At 38.6% G+C, this 26,664-nt stretch overlaps 1 protein-coding gene across 6 annotated transcripts in view; it reads left to right on the top strand.

Moving 5' to 3' along the window:
• CDH20 (cadherin 20) overlaps positions 1-26,664 on the top strand; it is a 328,467-nt gene that overhangs the window by 129,754 nt on the left and 172,049 nt on the right. For 4 of the 6 annotated variants that reach the window (XM_072152734.1, XM_072152732.1, XM_072152737.1 and 1 more), the window contains one exon: positions 5,563-5,589. The exons of 1 other annotated variant lie outside the window; for it this stretch is intronic. The gene's annotated coding sequence lies outside the window, so the exon portion shown is untranslated. Of the gene's footprint in view, positions 1-5,562; positions 5,590-16,529; positions 16,549-26,664 lie in introns of those variants that run through there. One more of the 6 variants, XM_072152736.1, reaches the window with a different exon arrangement.

The raw sequence follows: 26,664 nt of genomic DNA, 5'->3' as shown, positions 1-26,664 counted from the left end.
ACAGAGGAACAAATTTAGAGCTATACAAAAAACATAAAATTTCTGCTGTTTATATGTTTATGCTGACCTCGAGCTCATAAATTTTAGCCTGGGCCCAGGCACATCTACTCTATAGAGCACCACATATGAGCACATCTGGGTCTGGTTAGTAAGATAAATTAAAAAAGGTCTATTTACAAAGAAAGACTAGTGACAACATTTTTAAAATATAACTTTGATTCCATTACCAATCTTTATTTCACACAACTTTAGGTTATTCCTTCTTAGGATCTCTATTATGACTCCATTTAGGTTTGTATGTTATGCAACATAGGTATATATTTAGATGTAGGATTTTGACTTCATTTAGATACATGACTTTGAGTACAACAGCTATTTTCATAGTCTAATAGACATTTGAGTTATTTTTTACATTTTGTGTGTATTTATTTATGTCCAAAGATGGTATTTTTATTTGGTATTTTTGATCTAAATATAGAGTTTCATTATAAGTGTCAATAAACGTAATTGTCCATTGTGAGATAAATGATAGTGTTTGAATATTTTATTGATTTCTGAGTTTTTTACTGAAAGACACGGTCCTTTCAGAGCCATTTTCTCTTATATTATTATAACAGTAAAGGAAGTCATCAATATTTATATGGTTTTCCATACATATGTATGTATAGAGGCAGCAGATCCACTGTCTTGGGGTTGTGCTGAACTCTGACCTCTCCTTTTCACCATATATACAATCTCTTGCTAGCTCTTGCTGCATGCATCTCAGAAACATCTCCAGACCATTTCTGACAATTGACACTTCTAAAATGCTAATTGTTGCGCTGATTCACTATCGACTAGACTACTGTAACTCCCTACTAATCAGGCTTCCACTCACTGAACTCTCTCCTCTACAATCTATTCTTAATGCAGCATCCAGGCTGATCTTTCAGACCAAACGCTACATGGATGCCTCCAGTTTGTGCCAATCACTGCCATGGCTGCCTATCTCCTTCATTATTCACTTTGAAAATAATAACCCTCATCCACAGAGCTCTAAATAATGCTCCATCTTCCTATCTCACTTCTCTCATCTTAGTCCTTCCCGTCCTCTTCGATCTGCTAGTGACATTAGATTAATCTCTACCTTAATTCAAACCTCTCAGGCATGTCTCCGGGACTTCTCCCGAGTTGCACCAATTCTCTGGAATGCTGTTCCCCAGACTATCAAAATAATACCTACCCTCCAAAGTTTCATACTGCATCTCTAAAATCCATCTCTTTAGACAAGGCTATCACGCTCGCTAAGTGCAGGAAATGTCAACTCTCCCTTTACTAATTCATTCTATGTCCTCCTCCCATCTGTTATCCAGCAAGCACCAGATATATACCAAGCTCCAGGTTTCTTTGAAGTTACTTTCACCTTGGACCTTGTAAATAAGATGGCGGCTGATGGCTGGTTCAAGCTGCAGAATTTTTATTTATTAAATTATTTTATATTATTCCCTTATAAAGAATGGCTGGGCCATTGTACAATCTCTTTTACCTCCTGTGTCAACCCCTTCATCCTCATAAACTGTAAGCTCTCACTCTTATTGTTCCATATGAATGTTTATACTCTGTAATATAACATTATATATATATATATATATATATATATATGTATTATTAAATAAAGATTATTATTATTATTGTCATACAGTCGGCTTTTGAATCACTAAATAACTTAATTGAACCAAAGATATTTTAACCCCTTATCACCGACACTAGTTTTCAGCTCAATGACCAGACTCGATTTTTTGAATCTGACATGTATCACAATAATTAGTTAGAATTTCGGAACGGTTTAACATATCCAGGTGATTTTGAGATTGTTTTCCCATGACACATTGTACTTCACGTTAGTTGTAAAATTTAAGTGATAAATTTTGGGTTTCGCTCTGAAAAAAAAAAAAAATGGCAAAAGTGTGTCAAATTTCTTCATTTTCAAAGTTTAAAATGTTCTGCTTTCCAGAGCGGAAATAAAACTACCCAAAAAGCTTGATAATTAACATTTATGGAATGTCTTCTTTATGTTGAGATGATATTTTATGCGTCCTCTCATTTTTCTAGGATGTTATGAGACGCAGGTGTAATTTTTCTCATTTTCATGAAAATCGCCAAAACTCACATTTTGAGGGAAAACTCAGCTTCCAAGTGACTTTGAAAGGCCTAAATGATAGTAAAACCCCATAAATGACCCCACTATAGAATCTTCACCCCTCAACGTATGTAAAACAACTTCTATTAAGTCTATTAACCCTTTAAGTGTTTCACATGGGTTCAAACAATATGGACCGGTGATTTAGAAACTTTTGAATTTTGGGGGAAAATACATTAATTTGGGGAAAAACTGACTATGAATAAAATGATGAAACGCTCTGCCAAGTTTAATGCCCAATTACTCCCGAGTGTAGCGATACCATATATGTGGTGATAAACTTCTGTACTGTTGCAAGGCCGGGTATTCACAGCATTTTTGTATTGTCACAATGTACAGGCTATAAAATGTACATTTTTTTTGCTAATGTGGACATATGAGGCTCATTATTTGCAGGTTGAGAAACACTTGTAAAAATAATTCATTTTGGGGGTCTATAGCTTATTCATGAGATTGTATTAACTATTTAAAGGTGGATACAAACAAAATCATACATTTTTATTTAGGATTTTTACCACTTATTTCCCCCTGCTGATCATATTGTAAAACTAATATTATATCTTTTTTCTTGGTTCACTACGATTACGGTGATACCTCATTTATATAGTTTTTCTTATCTTTGCTCAATTTTACTGAGCAAAACCAATATTTTAGAAAACCTCATTGTTTTTACTATTGACAACTTTTCTGGGCCATAACTTCTGTATTTTCTGTTGTCAGATCTGGTTGAGGGCTTATTCTTTGCAAAAAGAGTTGTTTTATTTTATTTCTTTAATTATTATTATAAAATGATTTTTACTTTTTTTTACATTTTTTACACATTCCATATTTAGGCTTGAACAAGCGTTCATCCGATCGGTTGTTCAAGCCCTTACACTGCAATACACTTGTATTGCAGTGTACTATGCTTTGTGTAATACTAATGCTTTGTGTAAAACACTTTTGGTTAAAAAGATGACCTATCATTACCTGTTGCATAACGTGTGTGCCTGTGTATCTTTTCTTTCCCATTCTTTTTGCAACATATTCATATAATAATTCAGTGAGCTGAAAGTCATCAGAGACCAGAATGAATTTATCAAAGCTGTCAGATCTGACTCATTGTAGAAGCATTGGAGCCTTTAAGAGTATGCTTATAACCCATGGTATGATGTCATGATGCATTCTGCTGTTAATGAGTGTTTTGTCTGTACTTAATTCAGCATTTTGCAATAGTGTCTAATCTTCATAAGCATTGGATTACAATGTATAGTTATATATGTTAGATTTATATTTCATTAATTCACAATACATAGGTACAACAATTTGAAACAGAAGGTCTGTTATTTACATATTCAGCAAATAGCATAAATGATGAAATAGCAAAATTCATGAAGTTAGCAATCTTAAATTTCCCCTTATTTTCCTTAATTCCTTTTGGTGAAAGAGCCAACCATTAGTATTATGGATATTTAAACTATCCTGTCTAGCAACACAGTAGTTACCTATGGGAACCTGCATGGGGTTTATTTATCATTAGGCTAGCTCCTTGGGACAGTTCTATGGGGGGAAGTTGTAATTAGGCGACTACTTGGGACAGTTCTATGTCTGTTTTTAAAGCTCTGTTGCCCATTAGATTCATTAAAGTGGCTTTGGCCATTTAATAAATGTTTTTGTGTTCTACTTGCTGTCTGGGATTTTTTTTTTTTAAAGTTGCAAAATGCATAAAAAGTCCCAGCACATACACCAGCAGGGGACTGGAGTGACTATGAGACTTTTTATGGGACTCTTTTTAAAAGTCTCAAGTTATGAATCTACTACCTTTGCTACCTACCAGTAGTTACATATTTATGCCAAAATAGTGAAGTGGCGAAAATAACCATGTGTGAAATTTTAGCAGTAAAAAGTTGCAAAAAAAACCTTAATGCAACTTCTTTTAGCCTTTTTAATGCCTAAAAATTCTAGAAAAAACTTGATAGATAACTCTCATATTGTAATGAGGGCTTTTTCACAGTAAAATTTCGACTCTAGACCCCTTGGGGTCTATCTCCCTTGTGGGACCACTATATTTTTTGTCCCATCTAAAAAATTTTAACATTATATATACATGATATTTTTGCTTGTCTTTACCTTTGGTACATGGGGTAATCTCATTAAAAGAAGTTTCAAACTTATTTGACAAGAGTTCCAATATAATATCGTAGAAGATTATGTTGAGAAGATGGAAAGCTTGGTGATATGACCGTTTTAATTCCATTGTAAGTGGATGTAGTTTAGGAAGTGTTATTTGACAGAAATGTAATTCAACCATTATAATCCACAATACAAGGTTAACAAAGGTCACATGCATCCATCAGGGGGGCATTTGGACTGCTATTTAATCTTGTTAATCTGTATAATAAAAAGCTTAACCTGCACACTGTTTTACAACTTGTTATATTATTTGACAGAACTTCTTATTTATCATATAGTATTTATAATAATGTTATGTTCCTATTTAGTAAGGGTGATTTTATATCCCCTCTTAAGTTCCAGTGTGTTTGTACTACTGCTGTTCCTGTACTCCTATGGCTGAAGTTAGCAAAGGACTGTAGTAATGCAAGCTGTATTGAAATAAATGGAGTGTGTAGTCTACAGGATAATAAACTCCCTATGCAAATTTTTTTATCAGCAAATTTTAGTCATTTTCAAATTTTACCAGAAAAAAGACAGACATTAGTAAACAAATGTTTTACACAGATCCTTCCTTATACACACAAAATACAACCAATACAATACAACCAATACAATGGAGATTTCAGTATGTCGGCGTATTTACCTTGTGTAACACAGTAATGAGTGGAGACCTTATAGAGAGGTACATTATACAAGATATAGCAAATTACTACTGTCTCAAAAATTGGCTATAGGAAGACTGGAGAGACCTAAGGGCAATTCACCTTGAAGCCAAAAACAAGAGATACTTCTTTGGGCGAATGCAAATTTTTTTTAATGTTGAAGGTTCACTATATTGGGTTTTAAGTGAATTGCTAATGGCATCCTTCATTATTTTTCAATAATTTCAAATGTTACATGAGTCATCCAGCTCTAAAGTGTACAATTAAATTGGCCAAAAAAGAGCCTTTAAATCTCATAAAACTAACGTGGACAATAAAAGATACAGTGGCACATCACAATTTATACATAATTCATCCAGATTTGTTTGCTTGACTTGATAACATCTTCTCAACTTCAGCACTTGCGGAAAAAATTGCATCAAATTCCCCAATTGACTGTAATAGTTTCTCAAGCGAATTTAGGAAATAAAGTTCTGTTTTTCATTGGAATTTTAGTATAATTCAGCCAAGCTTATGATTGACAATACTGCTCACAATGCTGATATCTCATTTCGTCTTTATTCTTAGGAACTGATTAGAGGTTTTACAAGAAAGGTAAGATTTCTTATTAAAGTCTGACTTTAAGTGGATTTCTAATAATTGCTATAAAACTTCATACATGTCCAATCATATTGCATATTATCTCTTATTATCTTACAATGTGTAAAGTGCAAATACTATTTGCCCATCGGGATATTTAAGCACGTAACAGAAAATGTTAATTTTAGTTTAGCTTTTTTCCTTCTCTGATAACAGCAATATTTTAATTACCATTTGCCACTGCTATTTCAGTGATAACATGTCACAGATACTTTACTTAGCAAAATATATGTGCCATTAATAGATTTCAGTATGAGGTGCACTGACTTCAAAAGAGACAAGGGTTCAAGAATAGAACAGTAGCATTCCCAAATAGCTCGAACTTGGGAAGATATACCTGGTGTACTGCTCCATTATCCTCTGGTCCATTTCTATATTTGGTTATGACAGAATAGCTTTGGAGAGTATTAGTCTGAATTTAGAGGAGGAGGAGGGAGGGGTAAGCGCTTCTCATTCCTACTCCCTCCATAGGCAGAGACGAGCGGCTGCGAACAAGTCCTATATTTTGCAGTGCCCCGCCAAACTTGGGGGTGCAGTCACACACCGTTTGCTCACCATCACCGAAAGCCATAGATGTCTATGGGGATTGTGATCTGGTTGCAGCTAAATAATTGATTGCTATACTTGGGAACTGTTGAAGTGTCTCATCTATGTAATTTTTATTAATTAGAACAGATATGGATAAATATTCATGTTATGTTCTGTTCTGTAATGTTATTCCTCATATACACATAATAAATTACTGATTCATGCAGCTTGATGAAGAGTTAAGTATGTTTAAGTGTTTGAAACATGTTTCAAGATCGTTACTTATTGAAAATTATGAAAGAACATGCAGCAGGTACTAAATTGCTGGATATGCATTATTGATCCATGACCCACAGCAGTGGCGATGAGTAAATAAAACCTGATATGTTTTACCTATGGGTGTCCTCAGGTGTAACAGCCTTATAAGGAATAAGGGCAAAATATGTCGGGGTGGGGTGGGGCTGTTAATTTAATGGTTTTAGCTATTCCTTGCCAGTCTTTACATTATTTATGTATATACTGATGTACACAGCATATGTGGCCCGCTGTATATAAATTACATTATTTTTTGCAAGCTAGACACTTAGTTCTTGATCACACAAATTGACCACTCTGAATGTCAGCCAAATGGAAGTGATAGGCTTTTAAACTCACCTTCTTGTAGAAATAAGAAATTATGTAAATACACAATAGACATGTTTTGTTTTTTGAGGGTGCATGAGGTAGCATCCAGGGTTTTTATATGATTAATTCTCTCAATTTGGGGTTAATCAGTTTTAGTCAATAAATTAGATAACATTTCAAATGTAATGTTTACAATGTAATTAAGAATGGACTTGGATTGGACTTGGATTGGTACACATCACACAGATTTTGTTTGACAATTTGTATTACATTCTGAATAATATGAAAATACCAAATCTTCTGAATAATATGAAAATCTGAGCTTTTAGACATAAATTGATATAATAAAATGATTATAGTATTTAATCTATTCACAGTATTTTACCAGTTACAGTGAGTATAAATGGTTTAAGTGTAACATTCTGCCTGAAATAAAACCCCTTTTGGAATTACTTTTATTTCAAATGTGAAAGTATTCATCTTTCTACATATAATACCTTACAGTGCTTCCCTTTCTACCTCCCTTTTGGATCCACACACAGAATTTCCTTTTATACCCTATAATAAAATTAGTTTTGAAGAGCAATGTCCCAATTGGCATAGTCAAATGCCCTCCTGGTATAAATTGGAATAATAATGGTATTCCTCAGAGCTCAAAATATAAATTTCATTAAATATCTTTATTACATTTCAGTTTTCCCACACAATCAATTGAGGTTGATATTTGTAGGCCTGTTCTATGAGGCTTTACAAATTTTTTTAAGCATGGTTTTGTAGTTTCTCAGAATAAACATCTTGTGAAGTTAAGCATTTCAAAACATTGCAGTGGCATAACATTGTGCATTAGTTTTCATGAAGAAAATAATAGATTTTTCATTGCCACCTTACAAAAGTTATGCATTTTTTTTTACTCAAGGTAGCTTTGTATAGGGTTTGTTTGTAACACCACCTCAACACTCCTTGGCTACTGCAGAAACTACATGCTTCTGCTAAATTCTTAGCAAGATCAGATTATAATCAGATTATGATCAGTTCTGCCAAGCAATGCCAATGTCAAATATCCACCCCCATATTCGATGATAATCTATTAACCTAAGTATGGAAGACAACATTGACAGAACTTAAAGAACATGACACATAAGTGAAATCACAGTGAAGTCACTGTAAGGACATCTACCATCAGTTTAGTGTTTATAAAACAACTAATGATGCGGGGGGTATATAAAATAACTAATGTGGGGGCATATAAAACAACTAATGGTGGGGGGTATATAAAATAACTAATGGTGGGGGGTAAATAAAATAACTAATGGTGGGGGGGTGCATATAAAACAACTAATGGTGGCGGGGGACATATAAAATAATTAATGGTGGGGGGCAGCATATGAAATAATTAATGGTGGGGGGACATTAAATAACTAATGGTGGGGGGACATATAAAATAACTAATGGTGGCGGGGGACATATAAAATAATTAATGGTGGGGGACAGTCTGGTAATTAATTTGGGGGCAGCATGGGAAACAATTAATGGAGAGGCTTCCCAGTATATTTAATAATTAATTGACCCAATTAATTAATTCATTGGGTCAATATATAAAATAATTCACAAGGGGGTGCAGTATATTAAATAATTAATTGAGGGGTGGCCCAGTGTATTACGGATGCGGTCACATGTACCGCTATTTATCCGGCCCTCCAATGGTCTGAGAGGGACAGTGAACAGCCTCCTATGCAAAAAGTTTGGGGACCCCTGCCATAAAGAAACAAAAGACTGCCCTGAGAAAATTTTCTTTTTATCACTGTTAACATCTGCAGAATATCCATTTTATTGACATGTAACTGCACATTTCCCATAATTTCAGAATGGATAAGTGAACAATGTTGTAAAGTGAACAACAAGTTTTACAGTTATAGACATGAATGACCTAACCTTAGCATGGGTAAATAATCTCAGATAAATAGGGGTCTCCCACTCGATACCTCCACTAACCAACTATTGTCATCTACCACTGACAGCACTCTTCTCCATGTAGAGGCCAAGACAGATTACTGCTGCTCAGCTCCAACTCAATGGGGGTCATTTACTAAGGGCCCGATTCGCGGTTTTCCCGACGTGTTACCCGAATATTTGCGCCGATTGTACCTGAATTGCCCTGGGATTTTGGCGCACACGATCGGATTGTGGCGCCGGTATGCGCGCGCTGGAAATCGGGGGGGGGGGGGGAGGGTGGCCGAACAAAAACCTGACGTATTCGGAAAAACCGCCGCATTTAAAAACGGAAAATGTGTCGCTCGGGAAGCGCTTACCTTCACTCAGCTGGCCTCCGTGAATTCCGGCGCGTTCAGATGCTTTTCAGCGCAGCAACGCCACCTGGTGGACGGCGGAGGAACTACCTTATTAAATCCCGGCTGGACCCGAATCCACCGCAGAGAACGCGCCGCTGGATCGCGAATGGACCGGGTCAGTAAATCTGCTCAATATGCATCATGTTCTGTTCTTTGTGTTACTTTGTGAACCAGAGACAATACAGAAGAGTAGGGGTGTTGGGTCTCAGACCTCCACTAATTAGATGATGATAATCTAATCTTAAGGTAAGTCATCAATATCCATAACATAACTTGGAAGACTCCTTTAAGGATTCAAAATTAAATGTATAATGCAACATTAGGATCCCATACTACATCAGCATTACATATTGCAGCAGTTTTTTAAATACATGAAAGGAGAACTTATTTACCAAATTATTGCACATTTAGTGAATGAAATGCACTTGTCCTCACCTTGATTAAAATTACTTTATTTTCCCATGTAAGGTTCTAGCTTTAGGGCTTTTTATAATTATTGTAGTTTCTCACTAGCGGTAAGACAATTTTCATTAACCTTCATCTGCTTATTATACATGGGTGTTATTTTCCGAGCAGTAGAGGCCGAGCTACTTTCCCAGAACATGAAGCTATTATATAGATGATTATATAGATCGTTAGTCAATCCTTACTATTCGAAGAATCACTTTAAAACAGTCTATATTCATTGTTGTTTAACAGGGTGAAGTTATTGTAGTCTTCATATAAATTCCACATCCAGTTTACATTTTACATTAAAGGAAACCTACCACTTCCAATGGTGCTTCTAAGCTGCAAATGCTGTGCACCAGCTCAGGGTGAGCTGGTGCCAGCGCTTATTTTCGTTATGTTTTTAAACCATGCGCGCGACCACTTCCCATTCAGAAGCACAAAGTGGTCATGCGCACGGTGCGCCGAGCTTGTATCACAATGCGCTGAATGTACGTGGTATATAAAGATTACTAAGGCGTTTAAACGCTTTACATGTGTTTAAAAACATAACGAAAAGAAGCGCCGGAACCAGCTCACCCTGTTCGGCAGAAGATTCGTATTCAGGTATTCGACATCCAACTAGTGTGACCAGTGCCCGGATCACTAGAGAGGAAAAATCCTGGTTTTTTTTAAGTATAAAGGATTGTGTCTTACTTATAGGCAGATAGACCATGATTAAGGACAACATGCCAGTCAATGTCCGAAACGCGTAGGTCTGCCTCATTATTTTTAACAGTGAGCATCATCGCTCCACATAAGTAACGTCTTATGTTTTGTGTACTTGGATCGTTATGGAATAAATAAAGAATATGAGGTTTTAACGTATCTGCAGCAAGTGGATCCATTAATATTTTTTCCAATTGCCTTAAAATGCTATAACTTCAGTGAATCTTAACAGATAGTGTCTGCATGAAATATTGGTGTAAATAATTTCTCGTAAATGTAGAAGATAATTTCTCATAAATGTAGCCATGATGTCCCTTAGAAACCAGATAGCTTCTTCAGATATGATCACCCTGTCCTCTGGCAGTGGTGGCCAGACATACGCTATCGAGCCCTGCCCAACCACCTGGCTTCAGAGTTCATTACCACAGGACGGCTGTGGGACATGGAGTAACTCCCGGACATTTCATATACAAAAACTTTTTGTTTCTTTGTGCAATCACTCCAGCAGAGGTGGTTGTATCCATGGACATAGTCTTGTTTCTAAGGGATCATATGACTACATTTATGAGAAATTATCTTCACACGGGTAATTTTTTTTTAATAACATCCAATTGAAGAAATGTTTCCATATGGCAAATGAATAAAATTAAATGTAAATGTCCAGATGAGAATACCCCTTTAAATCCTGCACTCAGTCCGAATCAGTCAGATCTTGGACAGCACAGCCCCCAATTTGTGTTGCATCCTAGTGCAGACACCTGCACTGTAACTCTCCAAGCCGTGCAATCCCCGAAAAAGATGAACAGTCTGACAAAAGTATATGAGCCCCTAAGTCTTGCAGGTATATTAAATATAGAGGAGGATTGAAATGAACAGAAAGTAAATCAGGACATGCCACAGGGGATATCTCTTTAGGCATTAGAAAATGCTATGTATTTTTGAAGATAATCTTTGTTCCTCCTGATGTGTTAAATGCTTCGTGTCAGAGCAATTTGGCACATCAAACCACCCTCAGTTTCTTTTGGACCTGTGGTTTAGTGTCCCAATTGCTCTTCAGTTTTCTAAAAAGAAAAATTGAAAAATTGAATACCTACATCAATCCAGACCTTCTGGCACCTGTGCACTTATACAATGAAGCCAGCATGGTACCGCCCCAGCTTCAATGCACATGTGCTGTGGGTACTACGCTTGCGCAATGAAGTTGGTGTGTGCGGCTTAAGTGAACTTCTGCGGAAAGCACCAGAGAGGGGTCTGATGTGCCTGATATGTCCACTTTAAAATTCCATTAGAGTTAATAGTCCAAGATAAAATTAACGATATAGAATATGACTTAGGTATATGACCATGAAAAAGTAAGCTTTAAATGGGGTTTTTCCATGAGCTAAAGTTAGGCCCTATCCACAGAATAGGGCCTAACTTGCTGATCAGTGGGGGTCTCAGAGCCAGCCCTATACAGCCAGCCCCCTGACTGATTAGATAGGCAGCCTTCTGCCCCATTAAACCACCAGCCCCCTGTTCTGTTTTACCGCTGGCCCCGGGACACTGTTATACAGCCAGCCCCATGCCCCATTATACAGACAGTTCATTAAAAAATCTAAGTGAAAACTCATCTTTCCGGTTACCCCGCAGATCTTCTGTTCGATCTGTCCGGCAGTGGCAGGTCCGTGCAGCTCACAGCTCTGACCTCAGCGCCTGTGACGTTGCATGGACCTATCCCTGATGGACAGATTGAATAGAAGCCCTCTGCAGAGTGCCAGAAATGTGAGTTTTGAATTTCTTTTTTTTACTTGAATGTAAGTCGGTTTTTCAGCACATTTTTTGCTCTGAAACATTCGGCTTATATTCATGTATATTATGCACTCTGCCAAAATTCTTTGAGAAAAACACTTTTTTAAGGTATTTTTAATGGGGTCATCAAAAAAAAAAACCATTGGTTTTTTTATCATTCAAATGAATTCAGGGGTGTAACTACAGGCAGTGCCCGGGTTACGTATAGAATAGGTTCTATAGGTTTGTTCTTAAGTAAAATTTTTATATAAGTTGCACCAGGTATATTAAGTAAGTGTAACTCCAGCCAAATTATTGTTTGTGTCCTGGTGACAATGGGATTTAAAAAATGCTGAATTGTCAAAGGAACAAGGATTAATAATAAAGTTTATTTGAAGAAACCTTACAATTGGTCATTGCAGACTGGGACTAAAGTAAATTTTCATCATCCAGAGAGCTTCTCCAGAGGTCACAGTGGACAGAGAGGTCAGGTTGTAACTATAAGTCTGTCTATAAGTTTGGCTTTTTTAAGTCAGGGACTACCACTACCACTATAGCAGCCATAGCAGCTTATTTGAGTCTCAAGGTGTAAGGGGGCCCAGCAGCCGATTCTAGCTGGCAGTCTAGACTAGTCTTCATTCAAGGGGGGTCCCAAAAACAATTGTCCTATGGGGCCCAGCAACAGGATCTACAGGAACAGCATACATTTACAAATTATATTTAAATAAGAATACAGCAAGTTTCAGACAGAATTACACGAAGCATAGTCCTTTTAAACTAATTTTTGCTTTTCTGCAATATCCAAGATTTCAGTTAAAACACCAGCAGTCTATAAGCAGCAGTTTGATAAAAAAAAAAGTGTTTTTTTTCTACATTAGTTTGACTGATAGGTTTCATAAATCTGAAAAAAGCAGTTTATCTACATTTGCTTATGGAAAAATGTAATTTTGAAATGTGAAAGTAACTTCATAGTAGGATGTTAATTTTGGACAAATTTTATGAACCATTTGTTCTAAATGCTTCAGTTAACAGGGATTCACTACGAAAACTGATGTCATATTCCAACTGTACACATTCTGACAGAAAATAAAAACATAAATTAGACAGCACTCCTATGGAGTAAGAGTTTTCAATACAGTGAAGTATAAATTTACCTTCACTCACCCTGTATAAATGGAGGCCTACCTGGTAGTGGGCAAAAATATATGATCTTTCCCCCCTCAGTATATGTGTATCAAGCGGGCAACAGGGCAATTCTTTAACTGGTCCTACTGAAACTCGGCCCACTCCACCACCAGGCACTGCCCCCTTCACATCACTCCATGCCCGTTTGCTATGATGTTGGCCTGAGGGGGGGGCAGTTTTATGGTGTAATAGCTCTGTTAAATCCCCCATATGTGTTTTTGTGGCAGACTTTCATCTTGATCAGATCTTTTAATAAACTGTTAAATGGATCTTTAAAAAAAAGCAAATAAATCAAATTGTATATATACAAAAATGTTCCTCTTGTGAAAGAGTTAAAATATTTTATATTGTTATATGCTATATATTAACTAATCTGAAAAATACAGATGATCTTCTGTACTGCTGGCATGTAAGGTGCTTCACATATGCCAGGAGGGGACTGGAGTGACTGCAGATTTTTAAAAAGTTACAGTAGATAAATCTGGTGTTGCACGGCCTTAGTGCTATTATGCATCAGTGCCGAGAATTGGCCTATACAACATTTGAAATAAAAAGGTTGCACATGTATTCATGGATTTCATTATTAATCTAGCCTTTACTCTTTTTACAATGCCATAAAAATTCATCTATAGCATACCACCAGACTTTAATCCCATATAACTTGTATAACGCTAAAGCTTTTCTCTCCAAACATATTTTACATGGGACCACACCAAATACCAGTACTATAAATATGTTTTTTATTGTATGTATATGAGTAATATGATATAGACTATAAATATATATTATGGCTGCTATGTACACTGTAGCACCACAAATTGTCATATATTTATACAATTTTGTAATTTAACGCACATCATTAGCTTAAACAGCTCCTTAGTTTATGAACATTAAGATGTTTTAAAATATATCCCCTTTTGATGAGATCGGAACCAGCACCATCAAGATATAGGAGGAACCACTGATACTTACCATTTGCATATCATGAAGAATATACCGTATTTTTCGGACTATAAGGCGCACAAAAAATCCTTTGATTTTCTCAGAAATCAAAGGTGCGCCTTATAGTCCAGTGAGCCTTATATACGAACTTTACTTACAGACAACATCTGCCTTGAACTGTGCACAGGTCTGCCACCTGCTGGTCATTCATCCTTATAATCAGGTGCGTCTTATAGTCCAGTGCGCCTTATATATGAACCTAGACAGTTTATTGATTTTTATCAGTTCCCATGTTGTCTATAATCATCTGACACATCTTTAGTCATCTATTAAATATAACTTTTATTGATTTTACTGAAGATGGTTATTCACATTGAGCCCAAAATAAAGAATTAACATTTAAAACATCCTGTGGCAGAGAGTTCCATAACCTCTCTGTAAAATAAAGAATGCCTTTTGATGTTGATGGTCCAATTCTTATTATAATTAATATGAGAAACAAAATGATCATCTTGAAGTTATGATACATATTGATGGTTAATAGAAATATATTGTGTTACAAGTGAACTTTTAAGAGTACCTGGAACTCTTCATTGGGTATAGTATAACAATGACTCTAAAGGAACACAAATACAGTTGGTGAAAAAAAAAATGATAAAACATGTCACCAATTTTTTAAGTAAATATATTCTTAAAGTGCTATGGACATGAACAACCCATCTAATCCACAGCTACAGCAATGAAGCCGTACAGCATATATTCATAAATTTAGTTGCAAAACATATTGAACATGTTTAAAAAAGAGAAGTGCAAAAGAACATGGAAAGTCATGACATAGGATGAATTCAGCAATAAGAAAGCAATCATGCCCCAAAAGATATCTCATTGTCAATAAGAGCACACAAAATCATGTCATGATAAACAGAGTGATCTTTCTCTACAGACCTTCACAACCTTATTGTTGCAAAAAACATACTGATTGCTCTAATTGCAGAATAATTTGTACTACTGAAGGCATAATCTAGAAGTGAAAAATATGTACAAAAAACAAAAGTAGCTAAATGAAAAATCTGCCATTTTTGGTGGATTCTTCCAGCTGTCTGCATGGGGCTACTCCCCAGACTTCAGATGTAGGGGAAGACAAGGATTGGGCAAGGAGGAGCAGATTATGCATTTGTATAACTCTGTTAAGAGATAGCTGAGCAATTGGTCAGCCAACAGATACTTTACTGTTTCATGTGTATGGGAGAGAACTTTTAGTACTAAATTAGACTAGTAAGTCTTTAATTGTTGTAGCCTAACATAAAGTACTACAACTTGTTCCTAGACTATCCTATCTTTTCAAAAACCCCAATTGACATTTAATATACATTTAAATCTTTTATGTTCATGATAATATGGTCAGGGTCAAAAATTGTTAAGCCCCAGGTCTATAGATGTGTTTGTTCATGCTTAATTAAATCTCATCCTTGTTTTCCACTTCTGTTTTTTCTCTCCAACCAAGGATGTGGAACATGTAAATGCTCCAGTGTGCTAGGCATCAATTATTATTAAATAACATTGATTGTTATGCTATATAAGATTGTTTCCCCTAAATCCCTTCCTCATCCAATCCCTACCCTTCCTTGGTTGAACTTGATGGACAAGTGTGTTTTTTCAACCGTATAAACTATTATCATGGTCTAATCTGATAACAGGTTTTACATTTCCCAATATTGAATGGAAATATTCCTTTTCGTATATTAATTATAATAATTAGCTACTGTTTAAACAGTTTCCAAGTTTCTGATACTTTCTGTAGATATGGATATGGGCATATGGATGTTCTCTTGTTACAGCAATATGCTTAGGTATACAGAGATCATTAAAATTCTGCACTGTCCATTGGTATTTTCATACATAGTTATAAGCTATAAGACATAATAAATAACAGCATGTCTACTAATTCCATATTTTTTGATAGTTTACCAATTTTTGAGCTAAATCTATGTTCTCAGCATGTGCAGATGTCTCCTTTGATGCTCATCTCGAGCATTTCTTTAAGTACTATTTAGAGTCTAAAGAACTAAATGTACCTGTTTTTTGAGCTTGTCCTGATTTCAAGTTTGTAAACTGTCATTCTGTACAAGATACTTTGGAAAAATAAATACTTTTCTGTATAATAGGTGTAAACTGTGTCAAAATGATAACAAAACAAAGGAGTATACATTTTTTTACAAGCCTCTATTTGAAAATACAATAATATTTGAAGTTATTCCTCATTAAATATTATTTCATTTAATAGATTATGAACAAAAGTGAAGCACAACAGTTCTCTGAATACACTACATGTTATTATCAAGTTGCTGAAAGAAAGAATGGCAGAGTGAGTTTAAAAATGGGTTTTTGAAAATAGCCTTTGTTTGGGGAAAGTACATTTTAGTTCCCAAAATGGCCTACTACAGGGCTGAAAAGTTAAATCTATTTTTAATGTTTTTAATGCGTCTGTGTTCCTTACAACTTGTACAGAATGGGTTTCCAATATTGCTTAGTAACAGTAAGAAAAAGCAGCCAAATAGTAAAGTAAAAGCAATTTTTAGTTTTGAGTGAAGGATTACTCTTATACCGTGTCTACAGTCTTCATTTAAATGCATAGATTTCTTCCTTAATCTAAAACATACACACCATCCTAAAACGCAATTACTTTCCAAACCAATAGAACAAACACAGCTCAGATTGGATGGACAATTGGAAGTTATTGGGTATTGTTTATAAAAATGTGAATTTATATGCTTAGAAACACTGACTTAGTAGACAGTACCACATGTGGTTTTGATACAGTGACCCACAGCAAAGCATTACACCTGAAAAGCAGATAAACAAACTCTTTGTGCATGATTTGGCAAGCTCTAAGCAACGCTGCGTAATCTGTGTGCGCTATATAAATAAAGGAATTATTAGTATTATTACTGTGGCTGAGTAGGCAGGATTATGAATTAGGATACAGGATTAGGATACCAATAGATAGTCAGTTTCGTGATGTGGTTGAGATGCGCCTAAAAGTTGACAATTAAAAGTTTTTCTATAATTTATTACAAACATATTATTTAGTAAATGTTTAATGTTAATGGTACTAATAATAAACAATAAGACATTTTTCTTTCTTTACAGTCATCATATTCTGCAGAGCTTTACAGATCATGGGCGACATGTATAAATAAAATAAGACATAGCAGAGCCATTGCATGGTCAGATGAAACAATAGGAATCAGGGCTTACAGTCTATGAGAATGAAGAAAGGACACAGAAGGTTACAGTAACTTGTACAATGGTCCGGTCATTCTTTAAAGTGAACCTGTCAACAGGATTGTCAATTTTAGCTGTTGACAGGTACCAAAAGTCTATACTATGCTGATTTTAAAAATTACCTTTTCATCATTCTGAACCATTTTAGTACTTTATAATAGCTGCAGCCTGTGTGTGCCTGTGTCTCCTCATGCATTCTTCCTCTCCTCCACACCATCCCCCTCCCCTGCCTGCTCAATGCACATGACAGAAAGTGGGAAGTGGTGAGGGGGCTGCATTAGTTTGGCAGAGAGCAGACTGACACAGGCACACACAGGCTACAGCTGCCCCTTACACCAGGACTCACCACATGATGCTAGCAGAGAGCCAGGTAATCTGAATAAACATTATATAAACTACTGAAATAATTCAGAATGCTAACAAAGGCATTTTATAAAATCATAGGATAGACTATAGAAACCTGTCACCAGCTAAAAATCACATTACTGGTGACACGTTCGCTTTAAGGTATAAAATAATTAAAGACATTAATAACGCCAAATGAACCAGTCACCAACTATGATCGATATTTACAGAAACCAGGATCCACCAAGTAACCTGTTTAATGGTATCAAGTGGTAAGAGATTACATAGATGGGAGGAGAAATCAAAGGTGGTTAGAAAAAATAAAGTGAAAGTTACATGCATAATAATTATTATATTATTATTATTATTATTATTATTATTATTATAAAAGTGGTATAGTTTCTCAGGGCAACCAATTATACCCTTAATATAACTTATTAATATTAATATCTTAATGTGTTGCACACTTGGCTCCTAGGAGCTAACAACAGCTCAGGACCAGTCCACAAACAGTCCCACAATTAAAACAAAAGAAAGAGAAAAATTACTCTGACCGGAGCTCCAACAATCCTTTATAAATTCTTTATGAATCCAACACGGTATATTGCTTTGACGCATCGATCCTTTTCAATGAGTATTGCACGTCTCCACAGGTTTCTGACAAGAATAGGTCACCATTCAGACCAACTCCATCGCGTTTCCTTATCCTCCTTCATTACCATTTCTCTTTAAGACAATTTCACTAGAAGAAATACGCATACCAATTATACCCTTGATGAACCTTTGCCCATTGAAACGCAGATTGGGGTGCCCTATCATTCTGGTGTATTTTCTGTCAAATTGATCCTTATTTGTTTGATGCTTTCCTGTCCATAGCATGTCAATCAGGGCCGGGCCCACTTAAGGCGGGGGAGGTGTGTGACAGGGATATAATAATAATGATGCAGAGAGCGGTTACTCTTTGCATCATCAGTGTCTGTGTTGCAGCCGTGCCCCGCACTCCCGTGCGCGCCAGGGCCGTGCCTCCCAATGTGTAATTTACTGAGCACTCCCGTGCCTCCAGCCACCAGGGCTGTTCGGGTCGGCCTCAGCGTTATCAGCGTTTGGAGGAGCAGCTATTCAGACAGAAACAGACAGGAACCAAAGTCCACTCCTGTTTGATGTATGGTGACCCTGTCACCTCGCTGAGGAGGACAGCATGGTAGGAGTCAAGCCCTGTGTGTGCAATTAACCCTTTCAGTCTTGACTCTGACAGAGTCAGTTATGTTTTTTTATGCTCACTTTCTGCCCCCTGAAATGTTACCTGTGTGCCACCTGTACCACCACTCCTTTCCTCTTGACCTCCCATCTCTTTCCCATATACAACCATCTACCTATATTTGCCAGGTCACCTTGCTTCCAAATTATGTCCCTGCTGCCATTCTATCAATGCTTCCTTACATTAACCCTGACCGTGCGTTCACACAAGGCTCACATTTATTAAAGTGTTTGCGCCAGTTTTCTGTCTGACTTTGCACTGAAAAGAAGGTGCAAATTGCTTGTACCTGTATTTATGAAGTGTCTGCGCCAGTATTGTGCCACGGCAGCTGTGTCCGCCGCACTGCAAAATCCGTGTTAGTATATTGTGTTGGTGTCAGGAGGAGTTGTAGCTTGCCTGTATGCTGGAGCTCCCCCAGCATGGATTGGATATTTAGTTAAAAGGCTTTTTTTTAGAAGAATGGTAGCTCTAATCACATGGATAAAACCAACAGTGAAATTAGTATAAATACATCTCAAAGGAACTGTGCATGGTTTGTGTGGGAAGGGGGTCGCTGGGGACATGTTCCCTTTAAAGACATTTACAATACATTGTATAACATGACCTACTGGTTTGGCAATTACCATGTTATGTTGAATGGCTTCCTAAAAGTCAGACCGTGATGTTTAGCCCCATGAACTATAGTTATAGTTATCCTTTTCCCAATCTGGAAAACTTATTTGTATATTCCTTATATTTCCAAATTGATACCTAAGTAAAGCTTCATATAAAGTCCTTGATATCAGGATAAATTCTCTGCTGCATTGTCAGACACTGCACAGTTACATCTTTGCATGTTTTGTTCTTTTTCATTTGTAGACAGGGGTCCAGACAATGTAAACGCAATATGGCTTACTTTACATTACTAAAACGTTTTCTGTGATAATTATATGTATTCATTAACACCATGAGTCATAATTATGCAACAAAAAGCAAATTAGCTGTTATTTTGTTATTTCTATTAGAGATATAGCAAAGTATTAATATTAATCTCATGCAAGTTATGAAGCTGTTTCATCAACAAAAATCATATTAACAATAGATTTGTCCTCCAGGGTGAAAAGTACACTTCACTATCTGTAACAATCTCCACAAGCACCTGTACCAAAGCTTAAGATTATATTTTAGTTACATCTGACTGGATGGATTTTATCATGTTCTATGAAAATGTAACTCCTTATCACTTATGCCCTTCTACATTTTTGTTTTAATTTTTTGCCCCCCTCCTTTCAAAATCCATAACTGTTTGAGGCCACCCCAATGTTGCAAACAAGCCATGTACGCTACCCCTATGCCAGTAGCCAGGGTGGCCTGAATCTGCACCCTCGCCACTCTGAACCCCAGGCAAGGTTTCTCAATTCAATTACTGGAGCATGAACCACAAACCACCCGTGCATTTAGGGATAAGCAGGGAAACACGAACTGTTGCAAGAACCCCACCACCGGAGGTGAAAATGCCGACATGCTATTAATGGCATCCAACACCAACAGATTATTGCAGTGAAGCCAAACCTTACCATTCCTAAAACATTCTTCCCAGACCAGCACTGACACCACAATAGGGAAGAGCCCCAGTAAGGCCAAGTGAAGTTCCTCACCAATCCTCCCCCACTACCTACCAACTTATCTGGACCTAAATCCCCCCCCCCCCCAGTTGTATCTACCCACAACCCCCAGTCAAAATTCTCCACAACCCCTTCAAGAGTAGACCTCCCAAGAAACTGTCCCAAACTGTCCCAAATCTTCCCGCAACTCTCCTGTAAGCCATGCAAACTGATGCAGGGCCCTAACCTCAGATGTGGTGTCAAAAAACCCTCCTCATTGGAATGATGCAACATGCAAAGTTAAGCTTCTCCAATAAAGATTGCAACTCCCTAAGAGGAATCTTGCGCAACCTACTCACTCTCTGCACCTCTACTCGCAAACCCAACAATCTTCCCCAGACAATCTGCACTCCATCCAAGCCTTATCCAATGTTATCCCCCAAAAATTCCAAACTATTACTAGGACCCTCTGTTATTTTCCCTGCCAACAGAACCCCAAACTTCTCCACTACCCACTTTACTGATGCCAACAACACTCCAGACACCTCAGAACCAATGCATGAAAAACCATCTAGCTATTGTATCATGGACTACACTCCCGTTTCCCCCCGCACCACGGGCCCCCAATACAAGCACTGACATAAAAGTATGCTCACTTGGCTTCAAGGGGGCTGTGACTCCACTTGCTGGAAGGTCAAAATCCACCCGCTGTGTCCCTATTGTCAGGGCTGCCACACATCTGACCTCTACTGCACTGGCATCAGTCTCTCAGCCTGGAGCAGCTGCAGCAAGATTGGCACCCCTCCTACGAAGGAGTACTGGATTCAGCCACCGGGTACCACTATCCTCAGCTACCACTAACTCTGTTGGCCTGGACACCATGCTCAGAAGCCACCCAGCATCCCGCCTCTGCTGGCGGGGAGACCTGAAACCTACATGCTGTACCATGTGCTGATCAGCACTGCCCCCACACAGGCACTATGCCAGGCAGGGGAGCAATTCCACCTCCAAATTTGGACCTCCTACGGCTGGATCTCCGCTGAACAAGAGCAGCAAGATGCCTCAACCCCGGGCTAAGGCACAACCAGCTCCTCTCCACAGCTGCTGACCGGGCACGTGGATTCCTGCGTGCAAACCCTGCTCCAAGGCATGGGAAGCATGCACTTGCACTGAAGGGTACTGTGAGGGGCTCTTTAAAAGCTGTCACGATCTGGGGGTTTCTTCTGGGCTCAAATGATCTAGTGCCCTGGTGCAGCGAGAGCTCCTGACTACTTCAGACGGCCCCACGTCGACCGTAACCACGGCCTCTCTCACCTCCACCCTGGGCTCCGGCTGTGCCACCACTGCTTCCACCACTGTTCCATCCAGGACTGGCCACAACAGCTCAGCCAGCTCCAATCCAGCTCCAACTCCAATCCAGCTCCAATCACTTCTCGCCGCCACCACTCTCAACTTGGCCAGAAAGTCCTTCAGATCCACCATTTCTCCACCATTGATACTCTTTATTGATTTTATGGGTTTCCCACCCTTCATGGTGTTATTGTTAATTAGAACAAGGTTCATGAGTGTCGAGCCATACTTTTTCACGTGAGGAAGTGTAAATAAACTTTCCATCAACTGCACACTTGGGAGCAACAGAAACATCTTAGATGATTTAGGTAAATTTATAAGAATGTCCATTTAAAAGTACAATGTGCTAAAATGTCAAAGGGAACTTTAGCCTTTAAAGCTATAGTGAATCTTATTTTATTTTTCCCAGCTCTAGATCAATAGATCAAAACTTACTTACTTCATCCACACATTGGCCCACATTTATCAAAACCAGTGCCATAGGCACTATGTGCAGTTTGCCTGTGATATGTGCAGAGTGAGCCACATTCATGAATCATGGTGCATTTACTTCATGTTTACAGAGGATAGCTCTTCACAATGACTGGTGGTTATAAATAGGGAAAATGATTATTCAAAAAGTGAGTGCCTAAACCTGACTTGAAGTTCTAGCTTGAAATTGATTTATTCCAGGTTATATTTAAACTTTTTCTCAAAGCTATAGCCTTTAAGCTTCCTGCAATACATGCTGTTTGCAGAAAGTTCATAATGTTTAGCATCACTTGCTTCTTTTCGACCCTCTCTGCCTCCTGTCATATAGTTTATATAAAGTATTCGTCACATAGAGAGTCATTAAGAATCAGAAAAAAGTTACAAGACAACAGCAAGACGACAGAATGTGCAAGATATGGCTCTATGGTATCAAAAAATATATAACAGTCTTTATTGAAGACAATGGGGGACATGTATTATCGTATCTGCGCCTAAAAAAATGCAGTGATTTTACTTTTTTTTTGGTGCAGAATTGTTGCGGATCATTCATAATGAGTTTGCGCCACAAAGAACAGATGTTTCAGACTATCCCGACTCCGGGGTCTTTTGGTGCAAGTGGGCGTGGCCTAACTTTTCCACATTATCCGTCACATTTATGTTTATTTTGTCTGCATTTTTTTGGCGCAAATTATGGCGCACAATAGACCAGGAAAAAAATGGTCAGAGAGCAAAATTAAGATTTTGGTGCACATCTCATTGATATTGGCATTTTTATGGCACACGACTGATTAGTTCCGTCTACCCATTAATTAAGAGCCATGCATCACATTGGGCAGTGCTTTATCACATTGGGTGACTTATCTCCGATGCCAACAGTCGTGCTTGTGCCAGAATTAGTAAATCCCCCCCCCCAATGGGTTACTCATACAAATATTAAAACCATTTAAAAATGTCATATACACTATGCACAAAAAGGTGATCATGGTAGCGACCACCTAATTCACCACCCACTGTTCCACCACAACATCATGGTTATAAGCCTTTCTTGCATAGTCCTTGAAAATCTGAAATAAGTAATATAAGTGTGTGGCATAGAAAGATAAGCCGTATAAATGTGTCAAGCTGTAGATGAACATGAGCAAATCAATCCTCAATATCAAGTAAAACAAATCTACAGACAAAGTATCTAACCACCTATGAATCCAGAAAAAAAGATGAACACTACACATGTGTGTATACAATACCAGTGGCTAAGCACAAATGACAAACAGACTAGGCTGGCAGATCGGCAGGTAAAGAGACCCGAATAGGGGCAGAAGGCTCCACACGTGTATCGTCGTCAGGGGTAAGTTGCATAATAAGTTTGCAGCTCACTTTAAACAATGTCCCAACAAAGCTTGACCTAATATTTTCGAACCAGTCTTCACTACCACGAACAAAACAGATTCCCATGTTGGCACATTGAAGGATGATGATTAGAGATGAGCGAACACTAAAATGCTCGGGTACTCGTTATTCGAGACGAACTTTTCCCGATGCTCGAGTGCTCGTCTCGAATAACGAACCCCATTGAAGTCAATGGGAGACTCGAGCATTTTTCAAGGGGACCAAGGCTCTGCACAGGGAAGCTTGGCCAAACACCTGGGAACCTCAGAAAAGGATGGAAACACCACGGAAATGGACAGGAAACAGCAGGGGCAGCATGCATGGATGCCTCTGAGGCTGCTTAATCGCACCATTATGCCGAAATTATGGGCAACAGCATGGCCATGACAGAGTGACAGAATGAAGCTAGATAGCATGTAAAACATCCAATAATTGACCCTGACACTATAGGGGACGGCATGCAGAGGCAGAGGCAGCGGCAGCAGGCTAGAGAGTGGCATGGCGACATACCCTAATTGGACTCAGGCTTCAAACCAATGGGTGTCAGAGAGGAACCAAAGGAGGTGAGCAAGAAGCGCTCAAATAATATCGGTACATGATAAAAGTTTGCCAGTATATTTTGTGGATTACACAGCAGGGTGGCGACAAAGTTAACATGGAAGCCATGAAAACAACCCAAAATTCTGCCTGACACAGCTCGTTTGATAAGGGGACCATGTATGCTTACAGTTCATGCCAGTCGCTGCACTGGCTGCCAGTCTCCTTTCGAATACAGTTTAAAATAATAATAACCCTCATCCATAAAGCTCTGTATAATGCTGCACCCCCCTACCTCTCCTCTCTTATCTCAGTCTATCGCCCAACCCGTGCTCTTAGATCCGCCAGTGATCTTAGATTAACCTCTACCCTAGTGCGGACCTCCCACTCGCGTCTCCAAGACTTCTCTAGAGCTGCACCAATTCTATGGAATGCTCTGCCCTGGACTATCAGACTAATACCTAACCTCCAAAGTTTCAAACGTGCTCTTAAAACCCATTTCTTTAGGCAAGCCTATAACACTCATTAACTGCATGAAGTTTTAACTCTTCTACTAACCCGTCCTGTGTCGTCCTCCCATCTGTTATCCAGCAACCAACAGGCACCAGACTTCTCTGCAGTCCCATTCACCCTGGACCTGGTATATAAGATGACGGCTGAGTGGTTCAAGCGACAGCAATTCCATTTATTATATTTTTTTCTATTCCCTAAGAAGAATGGCTTGACCATTAAATATTCTTTTACCTCGTGTTACCCCATCATCTTCATAAACCGTAAGCTCTGGCGAGCAGGGACCTCACTCCTGTTGTTCCATACAAATGTTGTGCTCTGTTACATTACATTTGTATTTGTTTCCTATGATTTGTAAAGCGCTACAGAATATGATGACGCTATATAAATAAAGATTATTATTATTATTATTATGGAGGCAGTGAACTAGTAGTAGATTAAAGGTGCTGCAACTATGTTAGTTGGATCTTGGGATGGAGCTGGCGCTCTGCAGCCAGGCGAGCTTTTGCCAATCCAAGCCCCTGTCTCTAGGCTACTCCCCAAACAGCACTTCTAAGAACCTTTTGTATAAGATCAAGTGTAGTAGCGTTCTTATAAGTTTAGGATATGGCGGGTGAGGGGAATGTAAACAGATGCGCAAGAAGCGCTGAAATAATATCCCTAAATGGTAAAAGTTTGCAAGTATATTTTGTGGATTACACAGCAGGGTGGCGACAAAGTTAACAACTTTGATGTGGAATGCCCTGTAATAGCTCTTGGGCGGTGTGCCTTTTATCGCCTAGGCTCAGCAGTTTCAGCACCGCCTGCTGTCGCTTAGCGACGGCACTGCTGCTGTGCCTAGAGCTACCGACTGATGGCGCCATGCCCACGGATGGTAATTCGGAGGAGGAGGAGGTGGAGGAGGGGTGGGAGGAGGTATAGTAGGCCTTTGAGACCTGGACCGAGGTAGGCCCCGCAATTCTCTGCGTCGGCAGTATATGACCAGCCCCAGGGTCAGACTCGGTCCCAGCCTGCACCAAGTTAAGTGTAGTAGCGTTCTTATAAGTTTGGGATATGGCGGGTGAGGGGAATGTAAACAGATGCGCAAGAAGCGCATGATGCGCATGGAGCTGGCGCTCCGCTGCCAGGCGAGCTTTCGCCAATTCAAGCCCCTGTCTCTAGGCTACTCCCCAAACAGCACTTCTAAGAACCTTTTGTATAAGATCAAGTGTAGTAGCGTTCTTATAAGTTTAGGATATGCCGGGTGAGGGGAATGTAAACAGATGCGCAAGAAGCGCATGATGCGCATGGAGCTGGCGCTCCGCTGCCAGGCGAGCTTTCGCCAATTCAAGCCCCTGTCTCTAGGCTACTCCCCAAACAGCACTTCTAAGAACCTTTTGTATAAGATCAAGTGTAGTAGCGTTCTTATAAGTTTAGGATATGCCGGGTGAGGGGAATGTAAACAGATGCGCAAGAAGCGCATGATGCGCATGGAGCTGGCGCTCCGCTGCCAGGCGAGCTTTCGCCAATTCAAGCCCCTGTCTCTAGGCTACTCCCCAAACAGCACTTCTAAGAACCTTTTGTATAAGATCAAGTGTAGTAGCGTTCTTATAAGTTTAGGATATGCCGGGTGAGGGGAATGTAAACAGATGCGCAAGAAGCGCTGAAATAATATCCCTAAATGGTAAAAGTTTGCCAGTATATTTTGTGGATAACACAGCAGGGTGGCGACAAAGTTAACAACTTTGATGTGGAATCCATGAAAACAACCCAAATT

The sequence above is a fragment of the Engystomops pustulosus genome, chromosome 5 (genome assembly GCF_040894005.1).
Source record: "Engystomops pustulosus chromosome 5, aEngPut4.maternal, whole genome shotgun sequence".
Classification (NCBI taxonomy): domain Eukaryota; kingdom Metazoa; phylum Chordata; class Amphibia; order Anura; family Leptodactylidae; genus Engystomops; species Engystomops pustulosus.
Note: the sequence above shows the minus strand (reverse complement) of the source record. Positions and strands in the feature narration are given on the sequence as shown.